Here is a 15,987-nt window from a genome sequence, read left to right on the forward strand (position 1 = left end):
ATCAAACATCAGCGGCCCAAGATGAAGCATTAGCTGCATTACAGCATCACTTAATGGAATGGCAAGCTACTTGAGAGGACATCCCAAGCAAAGCAAGAGCACAGCCCTTCCCCACAGAATAAGATTGATCAGAAATAGCCTGACAGGCTTGGGAGAGAACAGCCAAAACATATTTAGTCATGTGTGTCTGATAGTTAACTCTAAAGGCTAGGGTAGCAGACATATACTATACACTTTCTTATCCAGTCTCTAAATGGTTGTGCAATCCTTATCAGATGGCAGTAATTTTGTGGAAGACAACAATTTGGAAGGCTTATCAGAAGCCACTGACACTGCAGAGGGGTCGGCAGTCCTCAGGCACTTTATAAAACCTGTCATGTTTTTTGGGAGAAGTGGGTTGGGAATCAGGAGCCTGAGAAGCAGTGGAAAGGCTGCATGTACAGCAGAGGGTCTAGGAGGCTCCATTTGTAGAAGTTCATAGTAACTCTTCTGAACATCGGGCACATCAGCACAGTCCCATTTGAAAAATTCCATCACGCTGGAGCCAGTATCACAAAATGAAATCTCCTTAAAAGGAGAATCAGGACTGATGGACTTTTTCTCCTCAGAACCATAGTCAAGAGGTAAAGGAATCTGGGAGGAATACATCAGGGACTCTGTCAGAATCAGCAGCATCCTCCTTAGAAGAATCCTGCATCCTGGGTCTTTTAAAAGGAGCAAAAGACCAGGGGAAGCAGGACCAGAAACACCCTGTGCAGGCTTAACAGGCATGGGGGCATTAAAAAGGCTTTGAGATTTTGCCATTCACTCTGAAGCGCTCTAGGAGCAAGTGAAATATGTTTACTATTTTGTTTCTTTCTGAGTGGGATGTATGCCTCAAAACATTTTGGAGGCTCTGACCCCTGATGGCACTCAGTAATGATAGTCACAATCTCTTCCTTCACTAAAATCTGAGGAATAACCCTAGGCCCTTCAATAATAACCAGCCACAGTTCCCCCTGTACATCCAAAGTGGACATATTCCAATCTTCGATGAATGTGCATGACATTGGGTCCATTCTGAAGCAGTCATGGCAGAGGAATCAAAGAAAGAAACTGTATAATCCTTCACACTTTCACCAGCCTCAAGACAGATGCCCAGTGGAGGAGGTGCAGCTGAAGGATCATGCCTGACTTTCTTGGCCTTTTTCTTCGCAGGTGGCTGGCCCTCGGGCCAGGAACATCCTTCCATGGTATCCTTAGCCAACAATTTAGGTAATTGTTTCTCAAGGTAAATGGCAATGGAAGAAAGCAGAGTACACAATATCTTAGGGACAAAGGACTGACAAATCTCATAAGACAAACGACTGTGGGAAGTGCTTAAACAAAACAAATACTGCTTGCGATGATCTTTATGTGGAATCCGTTTCCCATATTGGCATTTCCCCTTTCTGGATGACATGAAACCAAACAACCAAAAACAAGGCAAACATGAGAAAAAAAACAAAAACCCCAATGGGGCACTAATCGGAAAGTGGTAGAAACCAGCAGATGAATAAGCGTTCAGACTGATGATTGAAGATGGTGTTTGTTGGCAAAGAAGCTCTGAAGATGGTACATCTGGATGTCACCTTTATGCCTTATGCCATGTGAAGGGAGCATACATGTGATGTATGGCATGCCATTTGCAACTTATAGACTTTCGTATACTATCCGGATATCAGGCTTCCCTTGGCAGGGGTCCCTATTGTAAGGCATACTGCAACAGTGATATGGAAGGATATCTTTCCACTGCTATATTCTTTTGGAGAAGGTGGTACTTCAACAGAAACACTGCTAATTTTTTTCTAGTAAGCCATGAACTTGTACACTACTAAGGTTTTTTTGAATTGGTTCCCCAACTATGGGAAGGGGGATTTACCTCTGGATTTTGTTTGGAAGGCACCATTTGTTTGATTTGGCTTTTTGCTTAACAGCTGAAGGATTCCAGCCAGTGTTTTCTCCTCAACCTTTTGTGAATGATTTTCAGATTCTCTGAATTTCTTTTTTGCTGGCATCCAGATAGTACACTTCCTAGTCAGTTACTGAAACTTACCCAAAAAGGCAAAATCACTGTCTCTCTCTCTCTCTTTTTTTTTTGAGTTTTTTTTTTTTACACTGGAAAAGCTGAAATTAAGCTCTTACTCAAGGTGCAGCCACCTTGGAAGACCTCTCTTAAAACTAATTTTGAGTAATGATTTCAATAAATACCGATCAATACTGCAAAACTTAATATGATCCAAGAGTGGAACAGGCAACAATCACCTTCATCTATTCTCAACCATCCTCTGAACAAAAGTTATCAATGTTGCCATGGTTACACGATCCTTCCTGTACCAATCACCTTTTGAAACTCTAATAATCTGATTAGTACTATTTTCTGATATTCAGTTTCATAACAAATAACCCAATTTATTCTGCATCACAAATATTTTGATTTATTACAAACTGATTCCTTCAACCACAGTCGATGTTTATTGCTGAAGAAATCCAAAGCTAAAGGAGAGGTCCACTTATGGTCCAGAGCTGTGAGGTCCCCTCCCAAATTTCAAAAATGTAATTAATACAAGCTGAATTTATCAGATCGTGTTTAAGAGACAGACATTTGACCTGCATGGGAGGTCAAATACAGACTAATGAGGAGATGCAGAAAGAGTGAGGAAAATAGCTCATTCTATCATTACTGGGCCTGTTGTACGTAACTCTGTTTACACACATACATAAACCTACGGAGCAATACCAATTACTGAAGTCAGGCCCCTCCTCCTCTTGGAACACCTGCACAAATTAAATACACCTGCTGCTTGAGGATACATTTTCAATGATGAAGTACAATTTTTTTTCTTTTTTTTAGTTATCAGCCGTTTTTCTGTTCCCACAGGTACCTGGCATAACCCAGTAATGCTAATACACTAAGTTGCTCATCACATCCATTACTGCAGTAAGGAACTTGTTCACTGCTGACTCCGGTATGTATATTGGGCCCTAGAAGCCCCTTAAAATGTACCTAGAGATTAGAGTGCTTATTCTGCAGTTTCTTTCATGCAAGTCTACTCATGAGAAGGCTTAGAATGATGACTAAGACATTCAAGAACAACTGCAGATGCAGGCAGAAAATTATATTATTACTTTTCTGTACCATGCTTACTACGCAGCCATTAGCAATTTTGCTGACAGTGCTGCTTGGTGCTGCTACAATGAGTATCAGACAAATGTGCAGGGAAGACACAGATCTATACTGCAACTATTTTTTATTTTGCATACTGGTCAGAGAAGAGGTTCTCAGTCAGGTACAGTACACGATATTTTGTAATGCGTGAAAATAAACAAGGACTACTTACTGAAAAGAGAAAGTGAGCATTGAGAAATTATAAAAATTATGATTCTCTAACTACTCCACATTTAATGTCTCAAAGTCAGCAGTAAAACAGGCATTTGCACAAAAAAAAAAACATGCTGGGGGAGCAGGGAATCTTTCAGTGCTTTTGACCATGAATGATGGTAATTATCTTGTCCAAAACTTGCCCAACTGTAAAAAAGACGTAGGGGCTCCTATGACACCAGTGATACAGCCTATGATTTAATATAGCAATAACCCACACCTGGGTGTGGGTAATGCTGGATTTACCCACGGTTGGTGTGGTTTGGTCACGAGGGCGAAGCCCGAGTGGCCAAACAAAGCCAATCGTGGGTAAATCCACCATTACCCACACCCAGGCATGGGTTATTGCTATATTATACGACATTATTTAAGAAAAAAAATAATTACTTTTCTTAAATAATGGCATTGTATAATGCCTCCTTGCTGCCCTTCCGCAGCTGTCTGGTATTCTGTGGCAGTTCTGATGTATTGTGCATGCCTACGCAGTACATCAGAGCTGTAGGCAAAAGCAACAGAGAAAGCAAGATCTCCGTTGCTTTTTAAAAACTATTTTGCTATGTTAAATGAGTTTAGCATAGCGAGACAGCTTTAAAAAAAGCAATGGAGAATATCAGTTGCTTTTTTAAAGCTGTCTCACTATGTTAAACCCATTTAACATAGCGAGACAGTTTTGAAAAAAGCAACGGAGAAAGCAAGATCTCCGTTGCTTTTTAAAAACTGTTTTGCTCTGTTAAATGAGTTCAACATAGTGAGACAGCTTTAAAAAAAGCAACGGAGAATCTCTGTTGCTTTTTTAAAGCTGTCTCGCTATGTTAAACTCATTTAACATAGCGACACAGTGTGAAGCAATGGAGATCCTGCGTTCTCCATTGCTGTAAAAAAAAAGAGTTATAGCAATGGAAAAAGTCTGGGCGACCGGACCTTTTTCTATTACTATAACTCTGATTTACAACGTGCATGCTGACCAATCAGTGTGCACGTTTTTGAATATTAATGGGGGGGGTCATTGTATAAGATGCAAGTTTGCATCCATTCTGCTGCTACAGGGCATCCTTTTTCCCCCTACTGTTTTAGGCTTTGTCCAGATTTCTTTTGCCAAGTTGAGAAATATGCTCAGGTCATGCATGAGGAACGTGTGAAACAAACAAATACACAGACTTAAGACAGATACACAAGTCTACTGGCCTGACTATGCAAACCTATTAAGACAAAACCCTGGCATTTACTTCATTACTATAAACTGGTATATGAAAGTGGCACTATTTTTCTTTACACCACCACACTATAAGCTCTATTGTTCTTCAACTCCCTTCAGTAAAAAAACAAAAAACAAAAGAAAGGACAGTCATGTCAGTCTACTAACAGAAAAATCAATGGAACATAGAAGTGAAATGATTCAATTTAGTGGACTAACATATGTTTTACAGTTACTCAAGTTATCAGACTAACAGCAACCCTTCAATGGAAGTTAAGATAACATATTTTTGGAACAGCATTAATGTTAAGTACAGGCATTATACTCTTTTCTATATAATGCTGTGTTTACCATTTTTATCTAAAGCACCAATCAGAGTTGAGTCTAAAAATTAGTTCAATTTCTTGCAACACAAATTTCAAACCAAATCCATTAACCTTCAGATTATTTAAAAACATGTAAAACTCATTTACATCACACTATCCAATAATAAGTAAATTATCAATATAACAAATACAAAAAATTATTTTTAAGGAAGTCAGTATTATACATGTACTCCAATAAATCCATTGTTACATTTGCACATGAAGTGGCAAACCTTACCATCATTACTGTTCCAAAGTTTGTCTGTATATTTGTTCATCAGATATAAAACAATTATTTAAACAAAATCAAGTTAATTCACAAATAAAAGATGCTGGGTTTGACCTTAAAAAAATAACCTAAAGTTTACATCCTAACATTATGATTAATGCTGGTATATTATGACTTAACATTAGTGTTGTCCCAAAAATATGTTCGCTGCCAATAAATCCCATTAATACTGTCTAAAATATTGTCAGTGTTTTGAGCACTTGAACCTAATTTTTTTTAACAAACTGGATGGGCTTCAGAAGCAAAACATGAAATTAATTTAACAGAATAAAATATGATGTATAACTGAAGCATTAGCAATGCCACACTTGTAAATCTAGACCATAATGCCCTGACAGTCACATGGCCAGCATAACATGCGTATGCATTCATTAAGAAAAATATTCTAAAGAGTAATTAGGATTATACGTTGGGGCACTTACAGTTACTGAAGTACTTCTTGAAAATTCTAATGTCCAGATATAATAGTAATATTCTACAAAGTAAATAGAGAAACACAGATATATGAAACAAGCCAGGAGTCACTTTATAAAATACATATTTAAAACAATAAAAACAACCGCTGCAAAACTCAGAAAGGCAGACTTGCATACAAGCATTTAGCAGTTCAGATAGTAATAACACATTTTTCCATTTTGTCTTCATTCTCTTGCAACCATCAAGCATGCCCAAAGTATTGTACAATCATTCCCCTACACCCAAGCATCAAAACCTGCTAAGATGGGGGAAGGGATAGCAGCCAAGAATAACATCCATCCATCACCTTGGAATGATAGGATTATTGTATTGCAACTTGTCCCTCAAATAAACAAAATAAGCCACAGACCACCAAGCAATATGAATCTTTCTCTTACTGAATAAAAATCACAAACTCCTGGCCCCTTAGCAAACTGTCACTCACAATCATTACAAAAACACTTAAGTATTAAATATAGGTTCACAAGAGATACTAGGCTAGCTGTCCTTTTGGATCATTTTAAGCCTAGCCAATTTCTCAAAGGTGAGAATCAAACTCTGTACTTTGTGCTTGAGAGGTAAACACCTTAACCATTATTCCAACTCTCCCCCCAAAAGTATACATTACAAACAAGCAAGTATGCAGCATTAAAAACTTCAAGTGACAGAGATTATAATCAGGTCTCCAATCATAACCAGCTTGCTCTGTGCTCAAGACACGGATGCTACGAAATTCCCCTCAACAGCTTGGTACCCATGTTGAGTACACATGAAAATAGTTATGACTGGTAACCCAGTCATAATTCTTTGCTGTACACACAAAGCTTTACCTGCTTCATATACTACCACATACAGAAAAAACATTATAGGATAGCAAAGCATTTTTACTGGCTTTCAGTGCCTTTAAATGTCAGTAAACCACTTAGTGCTGTCAGACAAAAGGCAGGCAGAAAAACTGCTCCACTGTAGTGCTAACAGATTTAAAGGCTGTTTATGACACTTCACTCTGACATATTTTTTTGTTCACAAGTGTGGCAAAGCAAAGGTGCTAACAACTTTTAAAAGCTGTTTTGTCTTCTGCTGCTGCTGTTTACCTTTATTAGTCTCTAGCATGAAACCCAATCTTAACAGTGCACAGGCGTCTTTAACAAACGTTTGTTAAGCACTCCTAAGCACTTTTAAGATTAGGTCTTGCAATAGGGACATCCATAACAAGTTTATCTTCTTTCCGATTTCCGAGTGTAATTGCAATGCTCCACACACACTGCAATGCCCTAAATGGTCACGTAAGACCCAATAATAATAAAGAACTTCAAAACAACACAGGGCAGTAAAGGTCAAAGTCTGAATCCAGCTACTCTAAAGTTTTAAAGTTTAAAATTATCTGAGTATCTAATTTCAGTAAAGATGCTGAAATATCTGTCACTTTACTTTTGAATTGTGTGTGTACTGCTTCATTAGTTGCAATTAAAAGTGTAGTTTGTATTTACTGAGTGTTTTTGCAATCCTGAGCTGTTCTAGAAGGGAGTTGAAAAGGTGTCGGTATGATACACTTTTGCCTCAATAAAAGGATTCACAGTGCAGTGTCTGGAAGTCTGTATCCTATTTTGCTTAGTTTCCATTCATTTGTACATGATGTGTCGGTGCTTCAATGCAATGAACACACATCTGAGGACAGTCACCCAGATGGTACTTCTTTAGCAGGACTACACCAACAGCTCCCACACCTGTCATATGTATAACACTGTACTGGCAAGTCACTCCATTATCCCCTCTGCAGCTCTTTCTCCCCTCTAGTTCCAAGGTTTGCAAGTCAAAATCTGTCTGTGGTGCACTCAGGACCAAGACCTCTGCACAATGGAGCAGCTAATACTGCTGTACAACTTGTCCTGCATAGACAAGGTAGTCTCGTGCATTCAGTTTTGTGCTCAGAATAAGTTTATAATTTAGTTGAATCCTTTGATTCTGATCAAGGGACAATAAGTGACTTACGTTTCTACTGTACCATTTGCATGAATGTACAGCCAACTAAGTTAGTGCTAACAGGTGCAGTAAGTCACATGATCCTACAGTAAGTCATGTGATCCTGCAGTTGGATCAGTGTTCAGTACAGTTTTTTGAGAAAGTACTTTTCATCTAATGCCTTTTACTTATTCAGCTTGGACGAGGGAAACATACCGCTTAACTTATTACATACTACAAGAGTATAGTTGTCAAGAAAGCAGAGTTCCTGTGTATCCAGTAAAAGTATACTCATCTTTACAAGAGACTTCCCTGTACTCCTGAAATGAGTATGCTTATCACCATTTCCAAAGTCTAACTTCTGAGGGCCTGGTAAAGGTACATACATAAAACTAAAACAGCAAAATGGCATTTACAAGGTGACATGATTTGCTAAGCATGACAATGAAATTGTCAGCATGGGATATGTAGAGCTGGAGTTATTAAGGTTGTTGTTGTCTTTCAGCTTTTCCCGATAAGGGGTTGCCACAGCGGAACTCCGGTCTGCTCATGATTGGCAGTAGATTTTTACGAAACGCCGAGGTGCCAGCTCAATGCCCAACCTTCAACGAAAGCACGCCCATTACGCATGCATGTCTTTCGAATGCTACCCAACCGCGGGCAGGACATGAAGACTCCACACAGAAGGCACTCCCAAGCCCAGCCAAGAATCGAACGGGAGAACCTCTTGCTGTGAGGTAACAACGCTACCGCCATACCACCGCTCATAGCTGGAGTTAAGGTGTTTTTACAAAATGTTAGAGAAACAAATAGGAATATTTCCATGTTTAGATTAATAATGCAGAAACAGAGTGTGAGACTATCATGTTATGCATGCAAGCAGTGGGTGTTGGTACACAAAAAAAATATATTAAATTCCATTAAAACATGGTGGGTAATGTGAACATTTTTTGAGATAAATGCACTTTTGGTACAACAGTTATGACTAATACCTATATTTTCATAAAGTACAGTTTTGTACCTACCATAAATGTAGATGTCAGAACTGTGCAGATGCTAGTTCGGACATCTACATTTATGGTAGGTACAAAACTGTACTATGTCCTTCATGATGCATCTGCAGTCATGAATACCATAGCCAAACTAGGGGTGGAGGAAGAAAAAAAACCCTGCTCGGGATCTAGAGTATAGAGGTAAATTATAATGCTTGGTCTTATGTTCTGTGGAATTGGTTTTCCATGGTAGGAGTAACAGAATCTTAGCAATTTCCTATCCATTTGTGCCTGGTTTAAAGGATTAGTTCTCATGGACACCCTATCTTGATGGAAGATGTAATTGCCAGTAGGAAAGCAGTTTTCCATGACAGGTGTTGCAGATCTGCTGTTGCTGCTGGATGGAGGAATAGGACAGGCCTGTATGAAAGCCATCTTTTCCTCTTTCAGTACTCAAATGACAAACCTTTTTCATTTTTCCTGCAGTTTTTCTTCTGTTGGCTCCTCAGCAATGGGTACCAGTGTTGTCTTTGCCAATTGAGAGCTATCATGATTATCCTTGCCGCCTCTTTGATTTTTCAGTGTAGTACCTGCATCAAGGGAAGAAGGTGAAATGCATATGCTGTCAGGCCTTTGGTGGTTCTGCTTAACATGTCTGCTAGGTGTTCTCTTTTTTCCCGCACAAATATTTGCCTGTAACTGGATGTGTGGTAGCTGAGAGCCAGATCAGGTCCAAAGTCATTCATGACTGTGGTGTTGTCTGTCCTTATCATCAAATTTTACTGCCAGCATTTCTTTTTTTAGGCATGGGATTAGTGGGATTTCTGTTTCTAAGCTGTGCCTGTGCTGAGACCATAAATTCTTTAGGTACCACTGTAGCTTTCTCATATGCAGTCTGGCATGTGGGACCAAGATTATGCATGATGCCATGAAGCCCAAGGCCTGCAGAACTTTTCTTGCTGTTAGTTTGTTCTGCTTTGTTAATGCCAAGAAGTAAAGAGGGAGTTCTTTTGTTTTTCTGCAGTTAGGAATGCCATTTGTTTTACTGTGTCCAATTAGAATGTTCTTGTTTGGGATGGTATCAGCCTTGACTTTTGTAAATTGACTGTGTATCCCAGGGCTTGTAGCAAGTAAATGACCCTTTGTAAATCTGTTGTCAGCTTGCTTTTGTTGTCCGCTTGTAAAGGCAGTCCAGGTATAGATAAATTTGGATTCCCTGTAGTCTGCAGTGAGCGATTACTGATGCCAGGCATTTTGTGAATACAAGGGCAATGCTGAGAATTGATAATGCTCTGATCCTGCAAGAAATCTGAGGTATCTTCTGCAATTTGGTCGTATGCCTCCTTGAGATCTAGAGTTACCAGCCAACACCTTGCCCCCAGCATGGAGAAGTTGCTGTAGGGTCAGCATTTTGAATTTTGGGACAATGATGTATGTGTTCAACTTTTCTTTTTCTTGGTACTAGGAAGAGTCTGGAGTAGAATCCTTTGCCCTGTTCTGTTATTGGTACTCTTTCCACAGCTCTCATCTTTGTTAATTTCGCTATCTGCTGTAGAGCTTCTATTTTTGATTTGGAGGTGTAGGTTTGCATTCCTCTTTTTTGGTAAGGTGTGGAAGGAAACCGGAACGGTCTCTATCTGGGTATTTAAATCCACTTGTCTTTGTAATATAGTGCCAATTTTTGAAAATAAGGCTAACTTTCTGCCTAAAGGTGCTGCTATTTGCTGTCAGAGCCAAGTCACTGTGATTGTCCTGTTGCAGTGGCAGTGGTTGTGTGCATCTATTCCTGCCCCTTTGGGATTTTGTGGAGTCTGGAAAGGTCCAATTTTGGCAGGCCAGTTCCTGCTAAACCTTGGGGCTGAACCTGTAAGAAATCTTTAACTTGTTTGTACAGATTGCCTTTTCTTCCATTTTCTTCATTACTTGCTGAGCATCTAACAGCTTTGCTTTAACATGATCCGTTCTTTCAACCATGCATGCCTTCTTATCACTGTGCCAGTCATGGCTGATCTAGATGAAGCCTCCAGTGCATCATAGCCACATTTTAAGGAATGGTTACTAACCTGTTGGATGTTATTCACCATTTCTAATACATATTTCTTATCTAAGGATTCATCAGAGGACAGTTTTTAGTTAACTGATCAAGCATAAACTCTTGGTATTGGATCATATGAAACTGACAGTTTAAAGCTCTAGCTGAGAGAGTAGCAGGTGTAAACTTTTTCCCCATCTTCTCTAAGGACCTGGATTCCTCAAAGGGATAGGATCTGCAAGTGGGGCCTTGTATAGGTGGTGATGAGTGTCTGGCACCCTGTAAAATCTATCTGGTTTGGCAGGGGCTGGAGGTAAAGAATCAGGAGCAGTGCAAACATCATTAAATGCATCATCCACAACAGGCAGTACAGGAGGTATAGCTAAAGGCCTATGTTGTGTAGAGAAAAGTCCAAGTCCTTTTTTCTTTCTTTGAATCTGAGAATCCTGCCATTGGATTTGGAATTCTCTCATGTATGGTTTGTCCCCCAAAGGAAAATTCCTCTGGTGGAGAGGCAGCTGGAATGGATTCTTCAGCATCGGAATCTTCATAAGTAAAAAAAGGAGCCCTGCTCTGTCTGTGTGCCTGAGTCATCCGCAATCATCAGAGAGGACTTCTGGGGCTGAGAGGCCCTGTCTGGGTGAAATCTTCTGCCAGAGTAAGCATTTGTGAACTTGAAGTGGCCTGTGTGAGGGGGCTTAACAGGCACTGATTTAACAGATTTGGCTGCTTTAGGGATGGTGTCTGATAAATCACGAAGATTGACCCGGTTTCGGTTCGTGCCGTAAAACCACACACCTTGGCTGCTTGCTTGTGGTTTCGTTTCGGAAACCGATGGATGAACAGAAAGTGTTTTTTCTTTTTTTTTTTTTTTTTAACAATTTGGGTGAGGATCCGATCTCCGGCAATCTGAAATCTGGCCTAAAACTGTTCAGCGACAACCCATTTGTTATGACTGCAGATACATCCATGAAGGACATCTGTATTAATCTCATAAATGCTGTGTGACCAAATGGTGCCATTGTACACAAAACATTAAGGAGCACACTGTTGCCACTGATACTTGCCATGTAACACACACAGTTTTGTAGGCTATTTTTAAATATTGTGAAATTATTATATGCACAAGTTGCACAGATTCTGCCACATCACAAGACAGCAGTATACTATCCCATCCTGTCATATATCACTGGACAGCTACTGAACAGGTGAACAATATGCTCACTGACATCTTGGATCTACCTTGCACACTTACAGAAATATAACCTTTTGAGTGACCACAACACTAGTATTCAGCAAGCAAAATACAGTCTCATTAACAAACCTGCAATATAAAATCAGCATTAACAGACAGACCTTTGATACTAACAAAGTACAGTTATGTACACTTACCATAAATGTAGATGTTAGAGTGTATTCACTGTTGCAGTCATCACATTTGTGTTACCTCTGCCAGGGTAGCCCTCAGCCGGCCAGCATACAAGATGCTTAGTATTTCTGCGTCAGTTGCTATTGCTACAGGACTGACGTCAGGTTATCAGTGGAATAAAGTAAGGCAGCCGATGCCATTACATCAGTTTTTCTTGCCCTGTCAGGAGCCCCCAAGTGGGAGCCAGGATATGGTGGACAAACCCCACCAGTAGAGAGCAAATACCAAAAAGTCCCTTGTAAGGAGAGAGAGAAAAGAGGGGGATGGAGGGAGGGAAACCAGGACTGCAACAGTGAATACACTCGAACATCTATATTTATGGTAAGTGCACACAACTGTACTATGTTCTTTGTGTTTCACTGTTGCAGTCATCACATTTGGGTTGATTCCCAAAGCTGAGGAAAAGGGTGGATGCAGTCAAGGAGACTAGGGGTTGGCTAGGATGCCCTGAAAGACTGCAGTGGCAAAGCCTGCCCTGGATTTGGAGAAGATAGGCAGGTGGTAATGCTTGGTGGAAGTATGAACAGATGCCCAGGTGGCAGCCTCCATGATGTCCCTGGCGGGGACTCCTCTGAGAAAAGCTGCAGAGGTGGAGGCTGCTCTGGTAGAGTGAGTTCTCACACCCCTTAAGGAGAGGTTTTCCATGTTGTTTATAATGGAAATGGATGCAGTGTGCTATCCATTTGGAAATGGTTTGTTTGGAGATGGCTTTGCCCTCTGCCCCTGCTGCAAAGCTGACCAATAATTGATCAGTTGTTCTGAATGATTTAGTCCTGTTTAGATAGAATTTGAGCTGTCTGTGCACATCTAGAGAATGCAGGATCCTTTCCCCCTTGTTTTGTGGGTTAAGGGGAAAAGGTGGGCAAGTGAATGGATTGGTTGAGAGCTACACTGGACACTACTTTGGGCATGAAGGATGGGTTAGTCATGAGGGACACCTTGTCAGCATGGAAGATGATGAAGGGCTCTACAGCCATGACTGCTTGTAGCTCAGAGACTCTTCTGTCTGAAATGATGGCCAGAAGAAAAGCTGTCATCCAGGAGAGAAATTTTAACTCTGCAGAAGATGCTGGTTCAAAGGGGGGGGGGGGAGATTTTCCAACACAAAGTTTAGGTCCCAATCTGGGGTAGGTGCTTTTCTGGGTGGCCTCAAGTTGCTAGCCCCTCTTAGGAACTGTTTGAACACAGGGTATGAGAAAAGAGGGTGCTCAGTGTGGAAATGAGCAAAGATAGCAGAGGCATGAATTTTAATACAGGAAAATGAGACCACTATGTAGCAGGCCAGCTAGGTAATCCAGGATGAGAGGTAGGGAGGGCTGTGCTGTATCGGCTCCCTTAGCCTGAATCCAGGTGCAGAGCCTTTTTCACTTGCCAGCATAAGACTTTTTAGTGCTAGGGCATCTAGCCTCACGTATAACATCTAGAACCTGTTTACTGAGGTTGGCAGACTGGTTAGAGGTCAGGGAATGAGCCAGGCTGCAAATTGAGGATCTGCAATTGGGGATGCATGAATTCTCCTTCTCTCTGGGTCAGAAGGGTTGGGGTCTAGGGGAGATGCCATGGTGGCAGAGGGGACAGGCTGCGCAGCAGTGGGTACCAAGTGCTGGTGAGGCCAGTCTGGAGCAATCAGAATTGTCCTTGGTTTTTTCCTCCCTTATTTTGAGCAGCACCTTGGTGATGAGAGGTAGTGGGGGAAATGCATAGACCGAGAGACTGACCAACGGGAAGGAAAGGGCATCCACTTACCAAGCCATGCAGTGATGCTCCCTGGTGCAGAACTTGCTGAGCTGATGGCTGGTGTGGGAGGCAAAGAGGTCAACCTTTGGGGTGCCCCATTTCGGAGTTATTTGGGTAAAGGTTCTTTGGTCTAGCTGCCATTCGTGTGGGTCCAAAAGATTTCTGCTTAAATGGTCTGCCAGAGGGTTTAGAGAGCCTGGCAGGAATTGTGCTAACAGGTGGAGTTGCATGGCAGCGGCTGTGTGCCAAAGGGTCATGGCCAGCCTGCATAGAGGGTAGGAGTGAGTCCCTCCCTGCTTGTTGATATACCGCATCACAGTGGTATTGTCTGTTTTGATCACGAGAGCCCCTGGGAAGAGAAGGGGCCTGAAAGCTGTCAATGCATGCTGGACAGTTAACATCTCTTTTTGGTTGATGTGTAGATGGATTTGTTGAGGGCTCCATTGGCCCTGTATGCACCTGCTGTTCAGGTGTGCAACCCAAGGCATAGTCTGATGAGTCTGTGGTGAGGGTCTGGGCAGCAGGGGGGGGTGGTAAGAAAGGTTGTCCCTTGTTGTGGGAGCATGCTGTTGCCCACCAAAGAAAGTCTTTCCTTAGGCAAGATATCACTGGTATAAGAGTTTCCAGGTCTTGAGAGTGTTGACACCAAAGGCTTTTTAGGTACCATTGTAGTTTCCTCATATGCAGTCCGCTATATGGAATGAGTAGTATGCAAGATGCCATGAACCCCAGAGCTTGCAGGATATTCCTTGCAGTTAACTGGGGTCTGGTGGCTAGTTGAGAGAAGTAGGCTGTGAGGTAAGTTTGCCTTTCTGGTGTAAGGAAAGCCATCTGGGATGCCATGTCCAGGCTTGCTCCCAGGAATATAATCCTTTGGGTGGTTACTAGTTTGGATTGCTTTTCGTTAATAGTGTACCCTAGGGAGGTCAGTAGGGACTTTACAAAGGCCAGGTGCTGAGCAGCTTTTCCTGACTGCCTGCCTGAATTAGGCAGTTGTCTGTCTAAGTATGGGTAAATTTGGATATTCCTTTGTCTGCAAAAGGCAATGGCGGGAGCCAGACATTTTGTGAAAACTCAAGAAGCAGAAGATAAGCCAAAGGGAAGCGGAGAGAACTAAAAGTGCAGAGATCCTGCCCTGAAACGCAGATATTTCCTGCATGATTCCCTGACAGGAATGTGGAGCTAGGCCTCTTTTAGGTCTAGGGTGCCTAGCCAAGCATTCTTGGAGAGCATGGGTAGTAGTTGCTGGAGGGTGAGCATTTTGAATTTTGGTATCACCAGGAGGGTGTTGAGAATTAATAGATCGAGGATGGGGGCACCAGGTGCCCTCTTTTCTGGGTACCAGGAAAAATCTGGAGTAGAAACTTTGGCCTACCTGTTCTTCAGGAATGTGCTCTATAGCCGTCATGGAGACCAGGGAAAGGACTTGTTTTTTTTGCCTCTGCCCACTGATTGGTGGTAGATCTAGGAACCCTTTTGGGTTTGAAAGATTGTGGAAAGAAAATTTGTATCCCTGGGACACTATGTTGAGGACCCAGCATTCGCTGGTAATGGTGGACCAGGTGCTTGCGTGGAAGGAGAGTTTTCCTCCTAGGGGTAAGTGCAGGTGGGCAAAGGGAGGGAGTGGGGGAGGAGAGTCATTGTGAGTTCTTAACATGAGGGGGTGGGCTTTGAATTCCCTGGTTTTGAAGTGAAGGAACTCCACTGCTTTGATCTCTGCATTCCCTGTGGCTGCTGTCTGAGGGTCTGCTTCCCCGGGTTCTGGGCTGAACTGACCTGGTGGGGGCAGGAAAGGACCAGTACTTGGAAGGGTAATGCCTGCTGAATCTGGGTGGCTGGACCTGTAGGAAATCCTTAACTGTCTGCATACATTTAGATTTTTCTTCCATCTTTTTAAGACCTCCTCTACCTTGGTGCCAAATAGGTTTTCTTTGTGCAAGGGTGCATCCAATAATTTAGATTTGAAATGGTCTGGCAAGGGCTGTTTCTTAAGCCAAGCATGCCTTCTAAGGACAGAACTGGTGACTACTGCCCTGCAAGAAGCTTCTAGGGCATCAAAACCACAGTGTAAGGTGTGCTTAGTTACTTGACTTGCAGAATGCATTAACTCTTAACTCTTTAGATTCTGCA

General features: G+C 41.7%; 1 protein-coding gene across 3 annotated transcripts in view; it reads right to left on the reverse strand.

Moving 5' to 3' along the window:
* Nucleotides 1-15,987, reverse strand: part of ADD3 (adducin 3) — a 3,087,715-nt gene that overhangs the window by 1,894,719 nt on the left and 1,177,009 nt on the right. Inside the window, exon 1 of one of the 3 annotated variants that reach the window (XM_044055704.1) lies at nucleotides 5,672-5,692. The exons of the other annotated variants lie outside the window; for them this stretch is intronic. The gene's annotated coding sequence lies outside the window, so the exon portion shown is untranslated. Of the gene's footprint in view, nucleotides 1-5,671; nucleotides 5,693-15,987 lie in introns of those variants that run through there. 3 annotated transcript variants of the gene reach the window in all.

Source organism: Protopterus annectens, chromosome 14.part0, assembly GCF_019279795.1.
Source record: "Protopterus annectens isolate FY-2018-M chromosome 14.part0, PAN1.0, whole genome shotgun sequence".
Lineage (NCBI taxonomy): Eukaryota > Metazoa > Chordata > Ceratodontiformes > Protopteridae > Protopterus > Protopterus annectens.